The following is a 12917-nucleotide window of genomic DNA, read 5'->3' on the forward strand; positions in this document are numbered from 1 at the left end:
CAGAATCGGAAGCAGGCTCCAGGCTCTGAGCCATCAGCCCAGAGCCCGACGCGGGGCTCGAACTCACGGACCGCGAGATCGTGACCTGAGCTGAAGTCGGCCGCTTAACCGACTGAGCCACCCAGGCGCCCCTACTGTACTTTACTTTAAATTCAAATGTAAAGAGCTCTCTGTGGCTAGTGGCTCCTGTGCTGAACAGTGCAGTCTTGCAGTCTTAGAGCTGGAGTTCACAATACACCTTGTTAGATATTAGGGGATAGAGCCTGTTTCTCTGCCCCAAATCGATCAATCAAGCAAATACACTCTTTGACAACAAGATTTATACCTTATATTTCTGTATAACCATGCAATTTCTTCTGTATGAAATGTTCTTGGGAAGACTTCTGCTTCTAAGATGGAGTGAATACACTTCTATTTCTCCCACTAAGTACAATTAAAAACTTTTCTTTTGTGGTCATTATTTTTATCAATCTGATAAAGATGACAGACCAGTAGACAAATCATTACAATAGTTTTTGATAAATGAAACTCATTATCGAATAGCATTTTACACGCATGATACTAGTAAATATTCCTTATGATTATTGAGGAGATTTTACTGCTCCCTCTATCTGAAGAGAGATCAGTGACTATCTACTGAGATAGTCCTTGAGGTGAACCTTGAAGTAAGAGAGTTTACAGAATAGACCCCGAGTGTGAGAGAAAAAAACCATTTCTCACCAAGGGGGAATAGCATGTGCAAAGACCTGGCAGCATTAAGTAGTTTGTGGAATTGTGCCTTTACTGAAGTCATAGAAGGACTATGACTTGTTCAAGGTTCTGAAATTGCTTCAGCCGCAGAGCTTAGGATGGAGGTCAGTTTTCTTTCCACAGCATCTTTTTCCCAATTGCAAGTGTACAGGCTCTTCCTAATTCACCAGTGTAAGTTCCTCGAATGGAATGATGCTTGACCAGTTTCCAAGTTTCCAAATGGGTACTTAAAACAAATCATGTTTATTATTCTTGATTACGAGCCACACTATCAGATTGCAACAGGTCATATAATAATATAAAATGCATTTGAAACAAAAACACTTACATGAGGTATGGAATTCAGATAATATAGCACATCTTTACTTTTTCTGCCCTTTATGATCTCCTGGAAGCTGTGGTAGATTGTTTTTTGTAACCTGATTTTATGTGACCATTTATCTTCCCTTCCCTCAATTTCTGTCCTGCCCTCAATTTCAGAAGTGAGGGAGACAGACCCTTTTGATACAATCTGAGTCTGTGCAAACTAGGCCAGGGCCTAGGTCATGAAGGATGACCCATTTATAATTACATTCAAACCATTTCCCTGGTGGGCCCCGATTGAATTTTTGTAGATAAGCTTCATGTACCAATCAATTAGCTCAGCAACTTAGTTCTTTTATCTCTCCCTCCCCCACCTCTACCTCCCAGAAACTGGCTGAATACTACAGTTCCTGGCCAGTGCAGATTGGTCTCATTCTGGCAGGTCTGCTAACTTCCATACTCTTGGAAAGAAATGCTGTCTGTCATTGATTCTCATAGAAACACATATAGCCTTAGTAGACGTGGAAGCTACCAAACTTGTTTTGAAGCCCCCCCCCCCCCCCCCCCCTTTAAAGTAAACAGCTCAGTAAGTTCTAACCTTGTTATTCACACTTCCAAGTAAGTCAGTCTAGTCAAATTGCTTTCCTCTATAGCTGTGGTTCTCAAACATTAACAAGCATCAGCATCTCCTTGCAGTTGGGTGCTCTCAGAGTGTCCAGTTCAATAGGTCTCACCTGAAGCCTGAAAATATGCATTTCTAAAGAATTCTCAGACACTGCTGAAAAAAAAATACTATACTGTGAGAACCACTGCACTCTTACCTGATTACATGGAGAAATGAATGACTGATAGTTAGGTAGTTATAGCTTTCCCTGGGTGCACTTGGAGTATGAAAGTTTCACTGGGAGGAGGTGGAACAAAGGGGGTTAGAGAAGGCCTAGATCAACCTTTCTCCCTGGTGACAACCAAAAGCTAGATGGGTAGTCACTGGGTTGTGGAAAGCAAGTGGAAAACAAAGGTCAATGCTGTGTTTCTACCTTGCTGTTGATCTATTTAGAAAATTTCACTGACTGAAGGCTGTGGGCCAGTTACTGAAATTCATTCTTTTTGAATGCTCTATGAGAATGCATTTGAGCCCTCTAAATGTTGTCCCTTTGGCAGCTATCACTGAAGCTTTTTCTATAGAAGGAACTGAGACACTTCTGGAGGGAAGATGTTTTTGCGTCCTGGTTCCAGTGTGCCTGCTTGGCAGAATTCTGCAGAATTCATGATTTCTAGCAACAGGCTCCTGCATTGCATGGCAGCAAACAGCACCCAGGTGCTAGCAGTTAACTGACATCCCCTCAGGCTGTTTTATTAGAGACTGCCTCCAGTGAGGCATCTCCCCAGGAGCAGTTTTCCCTAGCACTGTAATGGGCACATTCCCAGCAAGTTTTATTGGTGGAGCACCACAGTGACTTCTCTACTATTCTGTGGACCATTGCAGGGCCCTGTCAGTAAGGTCCAAATCTCATCCCTGGGTTAGGTCTAGGGGTGGGGGGGGGGTACTCTTCTTTGGGACTTCTACCTCTGTCTTTGAGGGTAGTGGCAGTTTCCTATAACTACCTGTGTTCCTCACAGTTTTATTTACCTTTTATTAGTCAAGACCACATAACTCAAATTCCTTGTTATTGTTAACAATTCTTTCTTTTTAATGGTTATTTACTTTTGAGAAAAAACACAAGTGGGGGAGGAAAAGAGAGAGAGGAAAACTCAGAATCTGAAGTAAGCTCCAGGCTCTGAGCTCAGAGCCTGACGTGGGGCTCAAACTCATTAACTGTGAGATCATGACCTGAGCTGATGTTAGACAGTTAACCGACTGAGCCACTCAGGCGCCCCAACAATTCTTTCTATTAAACTTTACCTGTTCAAATTACTTTGTGGTTTCTCTCTCCTGATTGGACCCAGATGGACACAGGTGAGGAAAATGTTCTTTCTAGTGCTATCCCTTTATCTTTTCATCTTCAGAAACTCAGAAGCATTTGGAGGAAGGTCCCAGGTTTCCTTGGCAACATTTGTTTCTTCCTGTTCCTTTAGCACAAGCAGCGTCCAAATGCATATTTCAGTGTCCTCTGTTTCAGGTCCAAGACTTGTAACCTGGAACCTGTCAGCATGTTTGTTTCTTGAATGTAGATTCTAGCCTTTTCCACTTCCAATTTTTTGTAGGTCTGTTTGTAAGCTTGGGTGCCAAGAATTTACATACTGTACTAAACATTAATTGAGTGCTCATTTTGTGAAAGGCACTGTGCTAAATGTTTTTATATGCATTATCTTATTTATTGAATTGTATCTATACAAATACCCCATAGAAAGATACTTTTTATCTTTAAAGATGTGGAAACTGTAGCTTAAAGTGAAGAAATTATCTGCCCAAGTTATTATAGAATTTAAAATACAGAACCCACTGTACTATAAAGACTGAATCCTTTCCATCTGTGTTTTGGGGATGGAGTCTATTATTCTATCAATGGAGTCCCTGTTTCCAAAGTAAGTGTGTGTGTGTGTGTGTGTGTGTGTGTGTGTGTGTGTGTGTATCCATATGCAAACATGCATGGGTATCTTAGAATAAAGAAGAGGTGATCTCACCCTAAGGAATTTAGCTTCTGACCATAAATTGAATTTCCTTTTCAAGATCTGTCCTTTGGCCCTCACCAGGGAAGAAATAGCCTCTCATTTCAATCTTTAATAGGAAAACATATCCCTAGCCTGAAGTTTATTAAGAGTGTTCTAATAGTGGGCAAGATTGATGGCTTATCATAAGGTATTCTTTCCTCTCTGAAAGCGAGAGGAGAGACTGTTAAGGGGAATGTAGTTACAATCAAAGAAGGGGCTATGAAAATTAGGTGACATCTTTTTACTTACATACCTGTTCCTTTCATGGTTCCTGACTCCTCCATCTAATCAAGGCAGAGGGCTCATTGTTTGCAAGGTCTGGATGAATGATTCATTAGCACACCACCATTTCATGGCCTGGGATGAGAATTATAGGAGGTTGGTGCTGAATTTTTAAAATTTCCTTAAAATTAAGTAATGCTTTTAAGGGTTTTATTTATCTGCTATGTATGAATCAGAGGACAGGAAATAAATGAATTATTGATTGTAGGCTTTTGGATTAGAAGAGGGCTGAGTGAAACTTGGTCTTACCATTTTATCAGTTAAAAGAATATAAGTAGACTTAATGTTTTGAGCTTCAGTTCACTCATCTGTAGCATGAAAATAGTAACTCATTATTTTTTAGGAAAAATTAAGTGGAAAAAGAATATAACCTGTTCTTGGCACATAGCCAAACTCTGATTAATGAACAGAATCTAACATATAAATAATAATCCCCTCCACTTATTTACTCTTTGACATTTGTAAAACACATTCACATCACATTATTCCATCCTCATAACCACCCCTTCAGCTGGGCAGATATTATTATCTCCACTTGCTCATGTGGCTTATAAATAAAATGAATGATATATCTAGATTTACCCTCTGGAGCTTTTGATCTGCTGGGTAGAAAAGATAGAGATTCCCCAAGGCCTATAAGATGTAGTCGAACTACTCAAATCTATTCATGGGGCAAAGTATCTGTAAATGTGATGGTCTCTATAGAATACCTTGAGGCTAAATAAATTATCTTAGTTTGTAACATTAATAGGTTATAGATTATAGTAGTCATTAATGTGAAACTTTTATGAAGGAAAAATATATAACTGCAAATAATTCAATCTGTTGTCTTAGTTTTTTAATGAGCATTGGGAAAAACACATTATTTTCTCAATTTTAACAGTAAAATATCTTGGTCAAGCTCTTGTGTGAATAGCATTTTGAAACTTCTTGGTGTAAGGCAAGGGCATACGGGTAGACATTACCTGTGGCAGGAGATCTGCCACATGAAAAGGAAGGAAAGGTTATAACTACTGTGGTTGTCACTTGGTCTATTCATAAATATTATATTCTTATCCTATTTGACATGTTGCCAGATGGTACTTCCCTTCCTCCTCCAAAATGGGTATAGCTTTGTGACTTTCTTTGGCCAGTGAAATATACGTGATATGTAATGACCAAGTGTTCATAATTGCCTATGATTTACCTATTGGGTTAGATTGACCAAACTTTCGTCAGTATCCTCTCTTCCCCATAGAACCCTAAACTGTGGCTTGCCCCCAAGGTTAAGCAACAACTCAAGTGCAGAATATAGCTTTCCACCCTTCCACTCCTTATTTCGAGAATCAGCCCACTACAGGGAAGAACATTTCCTATTGAACCACCACAGTCATGCTGTTTGCTGGTCCCCACTGATTGCTGCCTTCCTCAACAGTATTCTTGCCAGCCCTTTCCAACTCTCCTTGTAAAAGAAAAGCCCTTTTCTGCTTAGTTTTGAGATACTTACAGATCTGGAGATTGGAGTAGAGAATGCTCTATTGCAATAGTCATCTTGAAAAAGTCTGACCTCAGTTAAGTCTGGATTTGTTTTTTTGTTTGGCAGAGGTTTTGTGTTGAGGAATGATAAAATGTAAGTGATAATTAATCCTTTTGTGGTGCTGCCTTATTTTTACTGATGTGACCACATATAAAATAACCGGGATGTGTGAGTGAGTGAGTGAGTGTGTGTGTGTTTGTGTTTTGAGAGAAAGAGACTGAGAAACATAGAAAGAGAGAGAGGGATAATGAGAGAGAGGGAATGAACATGTTTTATATGTCTTGGTACTTTGTTTTTCTACTGAAAAATTATAGCAACATTTACTGGGCATTTACTATACTGAGCTGCTGAAAGGGCATCATCCCATAAATTCTGACAAAAACTCTATGAAGCATGTCCCAGAGATATCTCCAACTCACAGGTCTTAAGAAACCAAGACTTACAATATTTAAATGTACTTACCACGTTTTCACAATTAATAAGTTGCAAATCTGTCTGATGATAAAGTTCATGCTTTTAATACCCACACCACATCACTTTTCTCCGATTCTCTGTATCATGTTTATTACTAAATTTATTGAGTTAAAATATCATATTCTTATTTAGCAAGAATGGATTGAATTAGGTGAATGTACTGGACTGGTGTAGACACAGGGGAATTCAAAAAGATAAATGCACCTGGATGTTTTTAAGGGGTTTGCATTTTGAAGAGTACATGAGATATAAATAAGTAATTCTAAAAAGAGGCAGGTTATACATGACATAGACCAAGGATAAACAAAGACTATGGGAGTCCAGAAGAGGGAAGAATTCTTTCAGGTGTTGGAGGAAAACCTTTTAACTGTGCTTTTACAGTGCATAAGATCGGCCGAAATGAAGGTAACAGTGTAATCATGAAACTGAGACTCCATGAAGAACCTTCAATAGAATGTTTAGAAATTGGGTTTGATCCATAAGATTGTCATTGAAAATGAACTCAGGGTAGCTTATAAAATTTAATTTATAGGTGCATGGTAGTTAAAATGGCTGTAAGATGAAATGAGCTGGTTCTGGAGAGATGACAAGAAATTGAATACATTGTAAAGTACCATGCTACCTCAGCGTCCCAGGGGATGGCTGAATTAAATAGCTGTGGCAGATCCAAATCCCTGATGACATTTTTGAAGTAGATGTTTAAATTTTCCTGTTAGCTATGTTTAATACATAGATACAGATTTTAGCCTCTCTAGACAGTGCACAGAGAGGAAAATGGCCTCTGTAGTGTGTGATTTAAATACAGCCCCAACCCACGTTGGTTGCCACATGCCTTTGACACCCCACACAGGAAAGCACCAAGGTTTCTCTCGGGAACGGTGTTTGAATTATCTGCAAACAGATAGAAAACAACCAGCTCCTGTAAGAATCTGTACTTGTCCAGTGTGCAAAGTAAGGGAATCTGATGATACTCTGAAGAGGATATAGTACCTTTGACTCATTGCTTTGAATTTACTTTGATAATGAACCTTTGCCTGGGGAATGTCTGAAATACAGATTTGGAGCTGCCAATGAAGCCACTGGTGGGCCTTTGGTGGAAATGCTACCTGTTGGTGTCCAGATTGTGTTATTTATTCTCATCTCTTCTCTAGTGACCCTTCCTTCACCTCACAAACATCTTAGTGCTTTAAGTCTAAAAGGAAAGATTGTGTTTTAGTGGATGTGATGTCTCTTACCAGTTCCTGACCAATATCAGTGAGACTCTGAGCTCAGGTTTCCTAGTTTAAGAATCCCAAGTCATCTCTTAACTAGTGTGAGCTACATAGTTACCGTTATTTGAGGCAGTGATTGAGATAAATGGGCTTTGGAGTCAGGCACATAGGGTTGTGTTCAATGCCCAGCTCAGTGCCTAGATGAGTTGGTTGGTTGGTATTCTGAAAAAGTGGATATCATGTGGTAAAGATGGTCACTTTGGCTGTAAGAACCAAATTCTTATATTTCTTGTATTTACCCTTCCAACATCTACCCACTGGGACCTCCTGTAGGCTCTTCAAGCCATAGAGTGTCTTCAATAAAACCACAGAGCCCAAAGTCAGTTGAGTGGTTCAGGGGGGAGGAAAAAAATTTTTGGCACGTCCTTGGAACTCCAAGTCTCTGGAGGAATTAAGTAGATATGTGAATATTTCCATATGTGGAGTCTGACATCTGAAACTCTGGTCCACCGGGCTGTTCGCTCTTGGCATCCCCAGGACAATCCTCCAAGGCTTGGAGACACGGGTTTTCTTGATGATAGAGGAGTTTAGTGATTGAGAAAACCTCATGAGCCTTGGAGAAAAGTTAATGCTGGTTCAGTGTGCACTGAACTGTCTCTGTTCAAAAGATTAAAATGTTTCTTTTCCACACAACAGTGGCTGGTGGCTTGAGGAAGCATCAGCAGACTTTCTTTGGGAAGCACACAGGGCCCTGGAATTCCAATAATGTAAGTCCGGTGTCTGCCTGATGGTTCTGTTCTGATTTTTATGTCTCCCTGTATCTGTTAATGATAGCAGTGAGGAACACCTTTCAAAAGTGCAGTTAGAACACTCAAAGAACGTATTTTCTGTGCATCAGCATTTGTAGGCCATGAGGTCTGGGGTGGATAGCACTGAGCTCCAGAAAAGTATGACAGACTCTCTTGGCTTCTAGATCCTGGCTGGGCGATAGGTTGAGTGTTTTAGGAAAATGAATGGTGAAAGGGAAGAAGAGGGCACCAGAGTTCTGAAAAGGGGAGTCAATGACAGGATGTGATTTCAGAGCTCCTCTGCCTCTGTGACTCTTTCTTTTCTTATGGGCTGTTTACAGAGCTGAGAACTGGAAATAGATCTGTCACTAAATCACTTAAATGAAAGCATCCATGCAATAAGCACGACTTGAATAGGCTGTATCCACTTTTCATAATCTCTCTAAATCTTAACCAACATTTTTTTTCTCATTACAATTCAAGAAGCCAGCCACTTAATTTTCAGTGTTGCCTCTGCTTGGTTAAACCCATCAGTTTCTGTCAGAGCCTCCTTAACTGACGGATTATAACACTATTTACTCATTCTGGCCTAATTTATACCTTGCTGGGTCTGATCAAAGAGGGAAGAATAAACACCAGCTATGTTGATATGCCATACAATTAGCAGTGAGCTGGGCTATCAGTAGTACCTTCAGATCTCTTCTTAGTTACATATTAAAAACATGTCCAGAATCTTGTCTGCCTTCTGAGGGAACAGACAGAAGAGACATCATTTTCTAAACTTTCTGAAAGTGCAGTCAATGGGGTATTAGTGTTATATAGGATGATATATTATTTTGGGGTATTTTTTATTGATTTGTTTGGGAGATATTTAACTATCAAAGCTTTTAATGTGCTTATGTGTAATGAAAATTTATTTATTTATTTATATATTCATTCATTTAAATTATTCATATATACATACATACATATATACATACATATAACAGAAACCTTCCCCCCTGCCCCCCAGACTATCACTGATGACCAGTCTTTTGAAGTGTCCATTTGGGAAAAGCTGATTTAAACAGCTCATTTTCATGTTGTAGTCTACAAATTAATGAATCACTTGGGAAGATGATCCTCTCCTTTAGACACTGACATCATGGAGGGCTATCACCTAATTATAATACTTGCTTCTGGCTATTGTCAAGGGACTGACCCAAGATAAGTATCTTCCAGCAGATACAGTTAGTTGCCTTCCCATGGGCATCCTTTGATGTGATTTATTCTTTCTTGCTAATAAACCACACTTTGTGTGTGGGGGTAATAGAGGAGCAATAAAACTCTTATGAACTTTACTAGATACTCACGTTCTCAACTTCCCTTGCTCCTGGAGGTGGCTTAGTAACCCAGTTTTGGACAATGAAAGAAAAAAGAGATATCAGGTGGGGTGAAGGGGTGGGATTCTGGAGTTTCCTAATGAGGAAAGAAATGAAGGGATATTTATTTACTTAATTTTATTTTGATGTTAATACCAAAGGTATTTGCTTTGGTATTTGTTCATAGATTTGTTGTTGTAATGATTGTAGTTTATATTTCTATTTAGGAAGAAATCTTTAGCCTTGAACGTGTTGGGGGCTGTGGCAGTCATCTTTTGTTGAGAGGCCACAAATGAAAATCAATACTTTAAAGATGGAAGAACAGAAAGACACAAAGAACTTCATTTTCTAAAAACACTGTTTAGCCACTGCCCTGATGCTGAACTGCCAACTTCCAGATTTCTTGTTAGGTAAACAATGGATGTTGTTATGATTTATCACTAATATACCTTCCTATATGTTAGGCAGTTTCATATCACTGCTATAACAAATTACTGTACATTTAGTGGCTTGAAACAACACAAGCTTATTATCTTATAGCTCTGGAAGTCAAAAGTCTTAAAAGTATCTCAAGGGGCTAAAATGAAAATGTTGGGGCACCTTGGTGGCTCAGTTGGTTAAGTATCCAACTCTTGATTTTAGCTCAGGTTGTGATCTCGCGCCCTGTGTCTGGCTCTGTGCTGGGCATGGAATACGGTTAAAGTTCTCTGTCTCCCTCACTCTACCCCTCCCCTGCTCATGTTTGCTCTCTTTCTCATACACACACACACACACAAAGTCTACAAAGCTCTGTTACTTCTGGAGTCTCCAAGGAAGAATGTGTTTACTTGTCTTTTCCAACTTGTAGAGGTTACCTACAGTGGTCCTTAAAGACAAAGGCCTAGCATCTTTTCTCCTCTCTAACCTCTGCTTCCATCCCTACGTTTCTCTCTCTGACTTCAACCCTCTATCCTCCCTCTTATGAGGACCTTTGTGATTACGTTGGTCTACATGAATATTCCAGGAAAGTCTTCTATCCTCAAGATTTTTACGTAATTTTATCTAAAAATTTCCTTTTGTCACATAAGGTAATATATTCACATGATCTTTGAATTAGGTTGTGAACATCCTTAGGGGGCCATAAATGTACACACCACAGCACTTATAAACACTAACTGATACATATTTTAAGTTATTTTCTTTCTGATATGTGACACTTCACCTTGCTCTCTTTCTCCTAAATTGCACTTCAGATTGTATATGCCTCAAGGGAAGAAAGGTTCTCTCTAATGTTTTGAACAGCATCTGAACATATCTTTTTACTGATAATAGAAAAACTTATCTGTTCTAAACTTTTTGTTTACCTATTTTCCATATCTACCTATCTACCAACTTTTCAAAATATTAAGATTGTTTATTAATGAAATTCCAAATTCCTTTTTTTTTTTTTTTTTTTGCAGATTTTAAGGTTTTGATTAACATTACTTTGACCTTGAGTCTGGAAACATTTGCTAAGATTTATAGCTAAAACTTAATTGAGAGGCCTGGGCAGACTTGATTGTATCAGATTCTTTATGAAATAGATAATAACATGACAGTAAACATGATGATGGTGATGATGAGGATGAGGAGAGGCGGAGGAGGAAGCAGATGAGGAGGAGCTGGAAGAAGAAACGATCTCTGAGCTTGTGTCAGATTTTCTATAAACTCCATGTGGAATCATTTACATATATATATATATTTTCCCCCTCTTGTGCAATTTCCTTCCCTCATCCATCCTCTTTTCTCTTTCTGTAACACTTGTTAAATATATATGCTAAACCCTACTCAAAGTGCTATAAGAGAAAGCATATTTAGATTATAAAGAAGTATATATCCTCACGATAGAAGTTTGATGCTAAGTTCAACAGAAGAAAGAATGCCCTCCCCCAATTTTTTTTGTGTTTTAATAAGGTGCAGAAAATTATATTGGTATATAGAAAAAAGTCACCCAAGCTTCAGTGTATGAACCTGAGTACTATTCACTGTATAAACAGAAGACTGAGTTCCTTCCAGTCTCCTTCCAATGGCAATAGCTTAACTTGTTGTAACCATAGTGTAATATAATTTTGTGCCTCTGGTGGATATTTGTCATTGTTTCTAAACACATAGAACCCAACCTTGGCCTTATCTTTGGAGAATTCTTTACTGGATCGGGTCTTTCTCCCACTATAGCAGTTGAAAATGTTATATTCTTGCTTTTACAACATCCTCTGAGCCCAAGGTGCTGGCCAAGAACAATCAGACACTGGCCCCAGAGTGAATCAGAATCTGGTGACCTGAGGTCACATCCTACTGAGGGGGATGGTGGCAGCAGAGGTGTCGGATAGCTACAGCTAATTTCCTAAGAAGCAACAGAGGTGATTTTAGGCTTGTATAGGGACCCTAGTATTGGCACTGGAGGTGAGATGTTTGTGCCAGAGACAACAATGTACCATCTTCCTTGGACCACGTCTGTCACATTCCTAGCTGTGTGGCTTCCAGTCTTACATTCCCAGGCCTAGTGACTAATGTGTAAATAAATGTCTTGCATGAATATGTTAGCCAGAGTTTGTACTATTGATTGTAGCTAACACCCTGGCTGATATAATATGCTGCTCTTGTAAATTAACGTCATGTTAAAACCAAACTCCATGATGCTGTATTTTCCTGACCATAGTTTAAAAGTAATGCATGATATTCAATATTATATTGTTAGAAAAGTAACTCACTTAAAAACAGGCATGTTGCTGTTTTTGTGTTTATAACATTTCAAAATTTATGATATTTACAAGAAATGTATTTATCACGGTATAAGCAGGCTGGGTCCAAGGACCCAGAGGGGTCCCACGGGAAGGACCAGCCAAGAGAGTGCTTGGCTTCCCACGGGATAGAAATCAAACACAAGGCAGGAGGAAATGAAAACCGAGGTTACTGAATAGTGTAACTGACCAAGTATAGCAGATGGAGTATCTGGGAGACTCGGGAAGGAAAGGAGAGAGTCTTGTCATCACTTGGGGTTAGAGGTTTATATTAGAAAGAGGTCCAGGATACATGTTATTTCAGGAATCCAGAGGTGAGTCTGATTAAAGGTGAGTGACAGGTGAATAGTAGGTGTTATTTCATAAATCACTGAAGGTAGAGCATATTGATGCCAGTGTCGGCTGAGGTTTTTTGAAGCTAGTGTCTTGGAACATGTTTGGGATCTGGTTCTTTTTAGATATTAGCAGGTGTGTGGGGGCCTAGGATGAAACTCAGAGAATGATTAACTTTCTTGTTTCCTCCTTGGAGTGGGAACATAGCTTCTTTGGTTTATTCAGATGCAAAGTAAAATATAGAACATGAGTAAATAGGGCCCAGCAGAAAAACAGCAGAAAGAAGCCTTTCTAAAAATGGAGTGCCTTCAATTTCCTTACTTCAACTGGGACAAAAATTATCACATATTATATTCCTTAACACAGTGTTTTTTTGAAAGTTGATAGCAATTTCTTATGTGATGAAGCAATGTATAAGAGTGACAATTTTATTGTTTTCTTATGTGTTTTGGGTATCATCAATGAAAAATAATTTTTTAAATTTTCTA

The 12917-nt window shown here is 39.0% G+C and overlaps 1 long non-coding RNA gene across 1 annotated transcript in view; it reads left to right on the plus strand.

The window, feature by feature from the left end:
* The first annotated feature begins 2221 nt into the window (after nt 1-2221).
* The window catches only part of LOC132684569 (uncharacterized), a 108098-nt gene continuing 97402 nt past the window's right edge, over nt 2222-12917 (plus strand). Inside the window, exons 1-3 of the long non-coding RNA XR_009612728.3 lie at nt 2222-2371; nt 3999-4083; nt 7885-7955. This is a non-coding gene — a long non-coding RNA (uncharacterized LOC132684569). The remainder of the gene's footprint in view (nt 2372-3998; nt 4084-7884; nt 7956-12917) is intronic.

The sequence above is a fragment of the Panthera onca genome, chromosome D2, assembly GCF_046562875.1.
Source record: "Panthera onca isolate mPanOnc1 chromosome D2, mPanOnc1 haplotype 2, whole genome shotgun sequence".
Taxonomy (NCBI): Eukaryota; Metazoa; Chordata; class Mammalia; order Carnivora; family Felidae; genus Panthera; species Panthera onca.